Here is a 12,147-nt window from a genome sequence, read left to right on the forward strand (position 1 = left end):
GCTGTTATATGAAGCGCTCTAGAAAACCCACTCAGGAGACAGGTGGCCATGGTGGCAGTACATTCGTTCTCCAGGGCGGCGGTTGCAATGGCCCTAGCAGCTGGCAAGCTGGGGCGAGAGTGGGCGCTGTGGTGGTGTTGCAGGCTGCAGCCGCCAGCACCCACATCAGTGGTCAGGACATTTTAAGCAGACCAACTCCATGACATGATTTTTGGGTTGGTCTCGCCTACAGAGGCTCCCAGCTGTGAGCAATCCAGAGATTGTGTGAGCACCTAATATTGTCTAACAGAAAACAGAGCTTTCTCTTGCTTACAACCAAGAATCCTGACCGAGACACGTGTGTGCTGTGTACCTCTCTCCTCAATGCTCTCAAGAGACCTTCAATAAAGACCTACACAATTTTCAAATGCAAGGCCACATTTCACTGTGCTAAGGCAAGAATGCAGAGGCCAGGGGGCAGACAACGTGCATTTTGGATGTTGGAAATGTGGGGGGAGATTTTCCACAGCCTTCCACAGTGGCTGTCCTGAGGAATGAGGACAACCTGGGGAGAATGACTTCTCAACGGACATTTCTTCTGTACTTTTGAATCTGGTTTTGCCATATTCATCTATTATTTTTAAATGTTTTTACAGTTTAAAATAAGCACCTAAAAAGAAATGTGATACATCCACAAATATATCAGTGTCTACATAAGAAAAAAATAAAGTAAAATATGCATTCTGGCAAAAAAAAAGGGTAGGCTTTTGAAGAAGCAAATGGTAAGGAATTGGTAGCCTGCTAAAATCGGGCAAAAATCTTAATTTGGTGGGCTGTCAGGAGTGCACCCTTTTTTTTTTTTTTAGTTTTTTATCTGGCATCTTTTGTTGTTACTTTATACTACTTATGCAATAAATGATTATTTTTAACATAACCTTAACCAAAAGAATTGCTTGCTCTACAGCAGACCTAAGGCAATAGAGGGATAGGGGAGAAAGGGCTCAGGTTAGCAGGAAAAAGTAGAAGAGAAAGATCCAGTACATATACAGGCCACCAGTGACCCCAAGGGGGCAAATGAAAAGACCATCTCTTGTAAAGTCAAAAATAAGAACGGGATCCCTGGGTGGTGCAGAGGTTTGGCGCCTGCCTTTGGCCCAGGGCGCGATCCTGGAGACCCGGGATCGAATCCCACATTGGGCTCCCGGTGCATGGAGCCTGCTTCTCCCTCTGCCTGTGTCTCTGCCTCTCTCTCTGTGTGTGTGTGACTATCATAAATAAAAAAAAAATTAAAAAAAAAATAAGAACAATTCTAAAACTTGTGGTATACCCATACAATGGAATATTATTCAGCAACAAAAAGAAAAATACTGCTGATACAGCAACACAGAAAAACCTCACAAACATATGGATTGACAAACACAAAAGAATACATACTGCTTGATATAATTTGGTTTTGCTTTAAAATATTTTATTAGAATCTTTTTGATAAACCAAGTACTTGTTTATGATAAAGAAGTCAGGGGTGCCTGGGTGGCTCAGTGGTTGAGCATCTAACTTTGGCTCAGGTCATGATCTCAGGATCCTGGGATCGAGTCCCACACATTGGGGAGGATCCTTGCTCAGAGGGGAGCATGCTTCTGCCTCTCCCTCTGCTGCTCCCCCTGCTTGTTGTGCTCTCTGTCAAATAAATAAATAAAATCTTAAAAAAAAAAAAGACATCCTAGGCATCTTTTTTTTTAAGCTTTTATTTATTTATTCATAGAGACACACACAGAGAGAGAGGGGCAGAGACACAGGCAGAGGGAGAAGCAGGCTCCATGCAGGAAGCCCGACGTGGGACTTGATCCCAGGTCTCTAGGATCACGCCCTGGGCTGCAGGCGGCGCTAAACCGCTGTGCCACTGGGGCTGCCCCATCCTAGGCATCTCAACAGCACTTCTCCAAGAGGGTAAATTCCAAACTTCAGCCCCACAGTCACCAGATTAGTACCTTATCTGTGAAAGGGCACTGCCCCAGCTAGACTTTCAGAATAATCATGCTGGAGGAGGAAAGACGTTCTCTTGATTACCAGTCTTAGCAGGACCAACTGACTGGCCCTGAGCTCAGGACATGTTCATCAGGAAAGCATCAGGTATGTGGGCTGGCCAGAGCTTCCATTTTATTTTCAAGGTTTGGTGTTCATTCCTCCTATTGGGAAATAGGCAAGCAACATCATGAAAACCAGACCCAAAAAAATCATAACAGTGACTGTCACTGTCAGTTCCACATTCCATCTCCTTGCACAACCCACCGAGTGAGCGCCTGACACCACTCGGGGGTGGGGAGAGAAACCAAGGAGGCCCCAGGCTCTTGCCCTCAACTCACTCACTCGCTCCCTCTCAAGGGCCAGAGGCCTGTGCCCAGGCCCTACCCAGCCTTGATCTTCAGGTCCTAGGTTGAGAGGCAGGGCAGCCCAGCAGGAATTAATTATCTTTAAAACCTGACTTCAAAAGGGTTGGGGGGGCACTCGCTTGGGCAGCATATCTAGAAAAGTGGAGCAGTACAGAAAAGATAGGTACAAAAAAAAAAGAAAGAAAGAAAGAAAGAAAGAAAGAAAGAAAGAAAGAAAGAAAGAAAGAAAGAAAGAAAGAAAGAAAAAAGAAAAGGTAGGTACAGGGGCACCTGGGTGGCTCAGTGGTTGAGTGTCTGCCTTTGGCTCAGGTCGTATTCCTGGGGTTCTGGGATTGAGTCCCACATCGGGCTCACCACAGGGAGCCTCTTCTCCCTCTGCTGTGTCTCTGCCTCTCTCTCTGTCTCATGAATAAACAAAATCTTAAAAAAGAGAAAAGATAGGTACAAACTTCCAGTTATAAAATAAATCGATCATGGGGATGAAAAGTACTACATTGGGAATACAATCAATAAGATTTTAACAATTTCATATGCTGACAGATGAAGCTTATCTACATCTGTCAAGAAGATTTTAACAACTTCATATGCTACACTAATCGTGGCAAGTATAGCAGAATGTGTATAACTGTTAAATCACCATGTTGTACACCTGAAACTAATATCATATGTCAACTAGATTTCAATTTAAAAAGTTTTTAAAAGAATGTGAGGAACACCTTTCTCACTCTGATTGTAAGAAGAGGAGCGGTCAAGAGAGAGAAGTTACTGTGAGTTCCAGCTCCAGCCAGCTCCTGATAACTCTACGTGGAAATATATATATGTCAGAATGAGAAGACAGGCTCTGGGCCAAGGGCAGACTCATATTTTTATCCAGAGAATTTAAGATTGCAAAGGCTTTCTGATGGGAGTATTCTCAGAAGCTCCAAAGATTAATACCAATTGCAGCTAGTTTGAAAGAAAATTAATAATGCTGATTAAGCACAATAGCAACCTACATGTACTTACAGCTTTAAGATTTACAGGCTTTCAGTTAAATTATTACACTTGATCTTCAGAGAAACTTTAAAGACAGAGAACATATTATTATCCAGGTTCAAGTTAATGCTGTAAAATTTTATATCAATTCAGAAAAGCACTTTGAAGATCTAATACACTGACAAACATTGTTTGGCATTATTGGATAGAATTGGCTATGTTATCTGGATCTTTGTGATATTTGTGGAGACATCGCAGATCTCTCTGGTGAGCCGCAGGGCTGGTTCTACATGGTATTTCCATTCTCAGCCCCCTCTTCTGCTCAACAGCACTATCTCTGCCTGGCTAACCCACACCCTGCTGCTCTGTCTCTTGACTTACATTTTTGAGCTAAGAGTTCATGTTTGGTAGGTAGTTGCTTCTATTATAATAAAGTATTCATTAGAAAAATCACCAAAATTCATAGATCACATAAAATGATCTCTTGGTTGGCCACACCCAGGGAAAACCAGCCTGAAGACCCCAGATGGACAGCAGGACCCTGGCATGGTGACTGTCCCCTTGAAGGTCAGCGCAGGGCCTGGGAACAGTAGGGGATGTCCTCCAATACAGGGAATAATGTATATTCAACCTGCCTTCCAGGAATGCTGGGGACATAGCACCCTGGTAGCTATATACTGATATCATATGATAACATAAATATATCATCATATCACAAATGCATATGCATTATCATCATATAATATTAATAGTATCATCATTCTTATGAATGCCTTCTCTTTTTTCTCCTGGGCGTTTTTGGTCTCTGTGGAGGGGCTAAGCCTCATAGAAACGAAAAATGCTGTGCACAGATGAATATCAAGGGTCATGGAAGACTGGCAAGTGGGTCCTTGAGAAGGCCTCTGGGAATCTTTTTTCTGGGCAGCTTATCAGGGAGACCCTACTCACCGAGACCAACAGCCCAGGCCGTCCTGCTGCTGGGAGATAATTTGACCTGTCTCCTTCAGCCTCCAGGGGCCCCTCCCTACTCTGAACCCCACTGCACTATCCAGCTTGTCACTGCACTAGAAGTGAATTGGTTTTGTCTCCCCTGATGGCCTGTGAACTCCAAGGAGTCCAGAACTGTGCCAAGGGCTGTGGAGGCGAATGGGTGTCATGGGAGGAGCAGCTGAGGAGGAGAGGGAAGGCTGGGTCTGTCCCTGCTCTGCTGGGCATACCTGTGGGCCCTCTGTGCCTCTCTTTCTCCAGCTTTAAAAGAGGGGAAATAAGCCTGCCTACCTCATAGAGCTTAGAGGTGCACTAGCCAGTATGGTGGCCGCAAGACATGTGGAGCTATTGAGAACTTGAGGTATGGCTGGTCTGATTCAAGGAGTCTTCTAAGTATAAAATACCAGCTATCAAAGACTTAGTACCAAAAAATAAAGATAAATCTCAATAATTTTCTATGGATTACATGTTAAAATAATATTTTCAATATTGGATTAAATCCAATATATTATTAAAATTAATTTCACCTGTTTCTTTTTACTTTGTTTTTTTAAGTAGGCTCCATGCCTAGTAAGGAGCCCAACGTGGGGCTTGAACTCATGACCCTGAGGTCGAGGCTTGAGCTGAGATCCAGAGTCAGATGTTTAGCCTACAAAGTCACCCAGGTACCCCTTTTTACTTATCCAAATGTGGCTACTAGAAATGCTACAATTACACACAGTCTCTCATTATACTTCTATGGAGCAGGGCTAATTTAGAAAATCAAGAAAGCACAGTAAAGAGCTATCCAGATGAACAGTTCTTATAACCTGATTTCTTCTGTTTCTTTCTCCTGCACCTCGCAGAACATAGGCACAGCCAGAAGGGCTTGAGAAGTCCCTAGCAGACATAAAAATGTTGGAATTTTTCAGCTAAAATGTCAGGTCATCCAAATCCACCTCCCCTCCCCCAATGATGAGGATGAAGACACTGAAACCAGAAGCAAATTAAGTGACATCCTCTGATGATCCACCAGCAAGACAACATAATCCTTTCCCCCAGGAGTTTTTAGACTTTTCTGTTCCAGAGGTCTCTCCTGAACATCTTTTCTACATTAGCTTTTACACTGATAACACTGCTTTGTTCTGCTGCTCATAGACTCCTTCTCCCATGTACTCTGCCCAGCTTTCCTTAGTGACTTAATAATAAGGGAGCTCTGGGCTCCCTGTACATACAAAGGCCCTTGGGTTTACTTTTACCAGGTAAAAGTTCCTGAATAGGAAAGCATCAAACCTAAGTGATGAAAAAAAAAACAAAAAAACAAAAATACAAAAAACAAAACCTAAGTGATGTCCCTCTTTCTGGACTTCAGGTTGCCAAGCTCTAAAATTGGCCCTGTCACCTCTCTACTTTGTATTTGGCCAAATCCCAGTGATGGAAGAAATATATTTGTCTTTTTGTAAATAAATTATCTGTCATAAATTTGCAAGGCCCACATTGCTAACTCTTTTTTTTAAGATTTTTTATTATTTTTAAGTAATCTCTACACCCAACCTAGGGCTCAAACTGACAACCCTGAGATCAAGAGTCACATGCTCCGTGCACCTGAGCCAGCCAGGCGCCCCCTACATTGCTACCTCTTAATGAAGAAGAAAAACAAGGGAATATTTTGGCACAAAGTCTTCATGATTCATCAGCCTTTGACAGCAGCAGTTGAGCACTGTAGGCATCTGAGGGTCTACACCATCCAGCCCACATTTTACAGATGAGAAGATCAAGGGCTCAGGGGAGGAGGGAAAGGGTCTGGCCCAAAGACCAGAAGCCAAGACTGCAAAACTCTGGAAGAGCACTTGGTTTGTACTCTACAATCACTTTGCTTAAAAATTACATTTATTTTGTATCACAAAGTAGCCCCCTTTAGAAATTTCTAAAAATACACAGTTATGGTTATAGTTATGGCTATAGTCCATAACTCAGTCTTCTCAACCAGAGATAATCCAATCAACTGCTTGCTGTCTTTACATGGTCGTTTTTCTACTCACGGGAACATTTTTTTTTTTCTTTTACAAATGTGACACTACTACAAATTTGTGATTTCTTCTCCCTCGGAATAAATGGTAAACATTCTTCTAAGTGAAATATCCTTTACACAATTATTACATTCATTGATGACTCCACGGTATTCCCTTGAACAGATGTTTAATTATCTTTTAATTATTGGACACTGACTTTTTCTCGTTTTTATCTATTATAATAGTGCTATAATGGGAAGTCTTGCAGGGTTCTTTCATTTTTGCATACTTTCATGATCATTCACTTTTTAAGTTTTTTATATTGACAACTGCCCCTCAAAAGGATATAACTTTGCATTCTCTCAATGATACATGAGTATCCATTTCTCCAAACCTTATCTATGCTATAATGGGGGTTATTAGTTTTTCCTCCTTTCCAGTATCCTAGGTAAACTAAGCACCTACCCTTAAATTTTTATTTCTCTGCTTATTGCTAAAATTATGGGCCTCCCAGGTGGCTCACGGTTCTGCGCCGCCTTCAGCCCAGGGTGTGATCCTGGAAACCTGAGATCGGGTCCCACGTCAGGCTCCCTGCATGGAGCCTGCTTCTCCCTCTGCCTATGTCTCTGCCTCTCTCTGTGTGTGTCTCTCATGAGTGAATAAATAAACAAACAAACAAACAAACATTGTTCCAAAAAAATTAAATTAAATTAAATTAGGGATCCCTGGGTGGCTCAGAGGTTTGGCGCCTGCCTGTGGCCCGGGGCGTAATCCTGGAGTCCCGGGATTGAGTCCCACATCAGGCTTCCTGCAGGGAGCCTGCTTCTCCCTCTGCCTGTGTCTCTGCCTCTGTGTCTCTCATGAGTAAATAAATAAAATCTTTAAAAATTAATCAATTAATTAATTAAATTAAACATTGTTCATAGGTTTATTGACCTTCTTTCTTTTCTTAATATCTTCCTGGCCATCCACTTCCATTGCTCATTTTCAACTGTAGTCTGTTACCATTTTCTTCATTATTTTTTAAAAGTCGGCTCCATGCCCAATGGAGGGCTTGAACTTGAGATCAAAAGACCTGACATCCAGAGTCAAACATCTGGGACGCCTGGGTAGCTCAGCAGTTGAGTGTCTGCCTTTGGCTCAGGGCGTGATCCTGGAGAACTGAGATCAAGTCCCGCATTGGGCTCCCTGCAGGGACCCTGCTTTTCTCTCTGCCTATGTCTCTGCCTCTCTCTCTGTGTCTCTCATGAATAAATAAATAAAAGTTTTAGAAAAAAAAAAGAGTCAGACACCCTACCAACTGAGCCACCCAGGCTCCCATTTCTTGACTATTTCTAATAGCTCCTTATATGTTAAGACTAATACCACAGCCAGACAAGGACACTACAAGAAAAGAAAATTACAGGTCAATATCCAGTACTACTCAGCCATGAAAAAAGTGAAATGTTATCATTTGCAACAACATGGATGGACCTTGAGGGGTTAAGTGAAATAGGTCAGACAGGGGATCCCTGGGTGGCTCAGCGGTTTCGCTCCTGCCTTTGGCCCAGGGTGCGGTCCTGGAGTCCCGGGATCGAGTCCCGTGTCGGGCTCTTGGTATGGAGCCTGCTTCTCCCTCTGCCTGTCTGTCTCTCTCTCTGTCTATCATAAAATAAAAGTAAATCTTAAAAAAAAAAGAAATAGGTCAGACAGAAAAACACAAATGTGATCTCATTTATATGTGGAATCTAAAAAAAAAAAAAAAGCCAAGCTCTTAGATACAGAAATCAAATTAGGGAGTGGATGGAGTAGGTGAAGGCAGTTAAAAAGTACAAACCTCCAGTTATAAAATAAATATGTCCTGGGGATGTAATGTACACAGCATGGTGATTGTAGTTAATAATACAGTATTACATATTTCAAAGTTACTAAGAGAGTAAATCTTAAAAGTTCTTAACACAAGAAAAAAATACTAGCAAAGCAAATTCCACAGAGCATATTAAAAAGATCATACATATACATCAATTATATCTCAATAAAGCTGAGGGGTGGGAAAGATTGTACACCAATCAAGTGGGATTTATCTCTGGGATGCAAAAATTGTTCAACATATGCAAATCGATAAACATGGTACACCACATTAACAGAATGAAGGGTAAAAAAACCTACAATCATCTCAGTAGATGAAGAAGAAGGACTTGACAAAACTGAATGTATTATCATGATAAAAGCTCTCATATTGAGTGTAGAAGGAATGTACCTCAACACAATAAAGGCCCTGTATGATAATCCATAGCTAAGATCATACTTGATTGTGAAAAGCTGAAAACTTTTCCTTAAGATCAGAAACAAGACAAGGATGCTCACTTGTATTCAACATAGTACTGAAAATCCTAGCCAGCAATTAGGCAAGGAACGGAAACAAAAGCATCCAAATCGAAAAGGAAGAAGTAAAATTGTCTTTTTATAGATGATGTGATTATATATATATATATATATATATATATATATATATGTGTGTGTGTATATACGTATATACATATATATACGTGTGTATATATATATATATGATCAAGTTCATATATGATCTCAAGTTTATATATATATATATATATATATAACCCTAATGATTCCACCAAAATATTTAGAACCAATAAATTAATTCAGTAAAGTTGCAGGATACAAAATCAACATACAAAACTCAGTTGTGGGGCAGCCTGGGTGGCTCAGCAGTTTAGTGCCGCCTTCAGCCCAAGGCCTAATCCTGGAGACCTGGGATTGAGTCCCACTTCAGGCTCCCTGCATGGAGCCTGCTTCTCCCTCTGCCTGTGTCTCTGCCTCTCTCTCTCTCTCTCTCTCTCTGTGTGTGTGTCTCATGACTAAATAAATAAAAACTTAAAAAAAAACCCTCAGTTGTGTTTCTATACACTAACAATTAACTCTCTGAAAGAGAAATTAAGAAAATAATCCCATTTACAGTAGCGCAAAAAGAATATAAACACTTAGTAATAAATTTCACCAAGAAGGTGAAAGATCTTTACACTGAAAACTAAAAACTGATGATGAAAGAAATTGAAGAAGATACAAATAAATGGAAAGATATCCTGTGTTCATAGATTGGAAGGAGTAATATTGTTAACCTGTCCATACTACCCAAAATGATCTACAGATTTAATGCAATTCATATCAAAATTCCAATGGCATTTTTTACAAAAAAATAAAAAACCAATCCTAAAATTTGTATGGAGCCAGAAAGACTCCAAATAGCCAAAGCAATCTTAAGAAAGAAGAACAAAGCTAGGGATCCCTGGGTGGCGCAGCGGTTTGGCGCCTGCCTTTGGCCCAGGGCGCGATCCTGGAGATCCGGGATCGAATCCCACGTCGGGCTCCCGGTGCATGGAGCCTGCTTCTCCCTCTGCCTGTGTCTCTGCCTCTCTCTCTCTCTCACTGTGTGCCTATCATGAATAAATTAAAAAAAAAAAATTTTTTTTTTAAAAAAAAAAAGAAGAACAAAGCTAGAAGCATCACATTTCTTGATTTCACTCTATATTACAAAACTAAAGTAATCAAAACAGTATGGTATTGGTAATAAAAATAAATTCATAGGCCAATGGAACAGAATACAAAGCCCAGATATAAACCCAATATATGATTAATTAATGATCAATTCATTTTTAGTTGATTATAAGGTCAATTGTTTTTAACAGAGGTGCCAAGAATATATAATAGGGAAAGGGACTGTCTCTTCAACAGATGGTCCTGGGAAAACTGGATATTCACATGCAATGGAATGAAATTGGAACCTTATAATATATACAAAAATCAACCCAAAATAGGTTAAATATTTAAACATATGACCTAAAACTATAAAGCTTCTAAAAGTAAATATAGAGAATAAGCTCTCCAACACTGGTCTTGGCAATGATTTTTTTCGATGACACTAAAAGCACTGGCAACAAAAGCAAAATTATGGGACTACACCAAATTAAAAAACTTCTGCACAAAGAAACAATCAACAAAGTGGAAAGGCAATCTCCAGAACATGAGAAAAGCTTTACAAACCATATATCTGATAAGGGGTTAAGATCCAAAATATACAAAGAAGTCACAAGACTCAATAGTAATAACAATAGCCCAATTAAAAAATGGCCAAAGACATTGAATAGGCATACAAATGGCCAACATTTGTTGGTATATGAAAAGGTACTCAACAGTACTAATCATTAGAGAAATGCAAATCAAAACTGAGCCACAACAATATATCACCTTACTCCTGTTAGGACGGCTATTATTAAAAAAAAAAAGAAAGAAAGAAACAAGAGATACCGGGTGTTGGCAAGGTTATGGAGAAAAGGGAATACTTGTACACTGCTGGTGGGATGTCAACAGGTACAGCCATGATAGAAAACAGTATGGAGGTTCCTCAAAAAACTAAAAATAGAACTACCATATGATCCAGCAATTCCACTTCTTGGGTATATATCCAAAGGAAATTAAATCAGGGACGATTGGATGGTTCAGTCCATGGAGCATGCAATACCTGATCACAGGATTGTGAATTCCAGTCCCATGTTGGGTGTAGAGATTACTTAAAAATAAAATCTTTAGGGTGCCTGGGTGGCTTAGGTGACTGAACATCAGCCTTTGCCTCAGATAATGATCTCTGGGTCCTGGGATCAAGCCCAAGTCTAGCTCCCTGCTCTGCAGGGAGTCTGCTTCTCCCTCTGCCTCTCTCTCAGATCATTCTCTCTCTCTCCCTCCCTCTCTCTCTCAGTAAATGAATAAATAATTTTTAAAAATCTTAAAGGGGTGGCTAGGTATCTCAGTTAAGTGTCAGACTCTTGACTTCTGCTCAAGTCACAATCTCAGGGTTGTGGGATCTGCACTCAGCAGAGAGTCTGCCTGAGATTCTCTCTCTCCTCCTCTGTCTGCCCCTCCCCCCCAAAATAAATAAGTAAATCTTTTAAAAATACAAAAATTTAGGGCAGCCCGGGTGGCTCAGTGGTTTAGCGCCACCTTCAGCCCAGGGCCTGATCCTGGAGACCCGGGATCAAGTCCCACGTCGGGCTCCCTGCATGGAGCCTGCTTCTCCCTCTGCCTGTGTCTCTGCCTCTCTCTCTCTCTGTGTATGTCTCTCATGAATAAATAAAAAAAATATTTAAAAATAAAAAATAAAATAAGAATATAAAAATTTAAAAATAAAATGAAATCTTAAAAAAAAAAAAAGGAAATGAAATCAGCATCTCAAAGAGATATCTGCACTGCAAAGTTCATTGCAATACTATTCACAATAGCCAAGATATGGAAACAACCAATATAAGTTGATGGATGAATAAAAGAATTCTAATAGATATCTTATGATATATATTTTTATTTCATTATATTATATATACTATAATGGAAAATGACTTAGCCTTAAAAAAGGAGAGAAATTCTGCCATTTGCAATAACATGGATGAACTTGGAGAACACAGCTAGTCACAGAAAGACAAATATTGCAGGATATCACTTATATGTAGAATTTAAAATTATCAAATTTGAGGGCAGCTGGGTGGCTTAGTCAGTTAAGCAGCTTCCTTTGGTTTGAGTCATGATCCCAGGGTCCTGCATCAGGCTTTCTGCTCAGTGGGGAGCCTACTTCTCCCTCTCCTTCTGCCTGCCACTCCATCTGCTTATGTGCTCTCTGTCAAATGAATAAATGATCTTTCAAAATAAAAATAAATAGGGATCCCTGGGTGGCGCAGCGGTTTGGCGCCTGCCTTTGGCCCAGGGCGTGATCCTGGAGACCCGGGATCGAATCCCACATCAGGCTCCCAGTGCATGGAGCCTGCTTCTCCCTCTGTCTG

The sequence above is a fragment of the Canis aureus genome, chromosome 12 (assembly GCF_053574225.1).
Source record: "Canis aureus isolate CA01 chromosome 12, VMU_Caureus_v.1.0, whole genome shotgun sequence".
Lineage (NCBI taxonomy): Eukaryota > Metazoa > Chordata > Mammalia > Carnivora > Canidae > Canis > Canis aureus.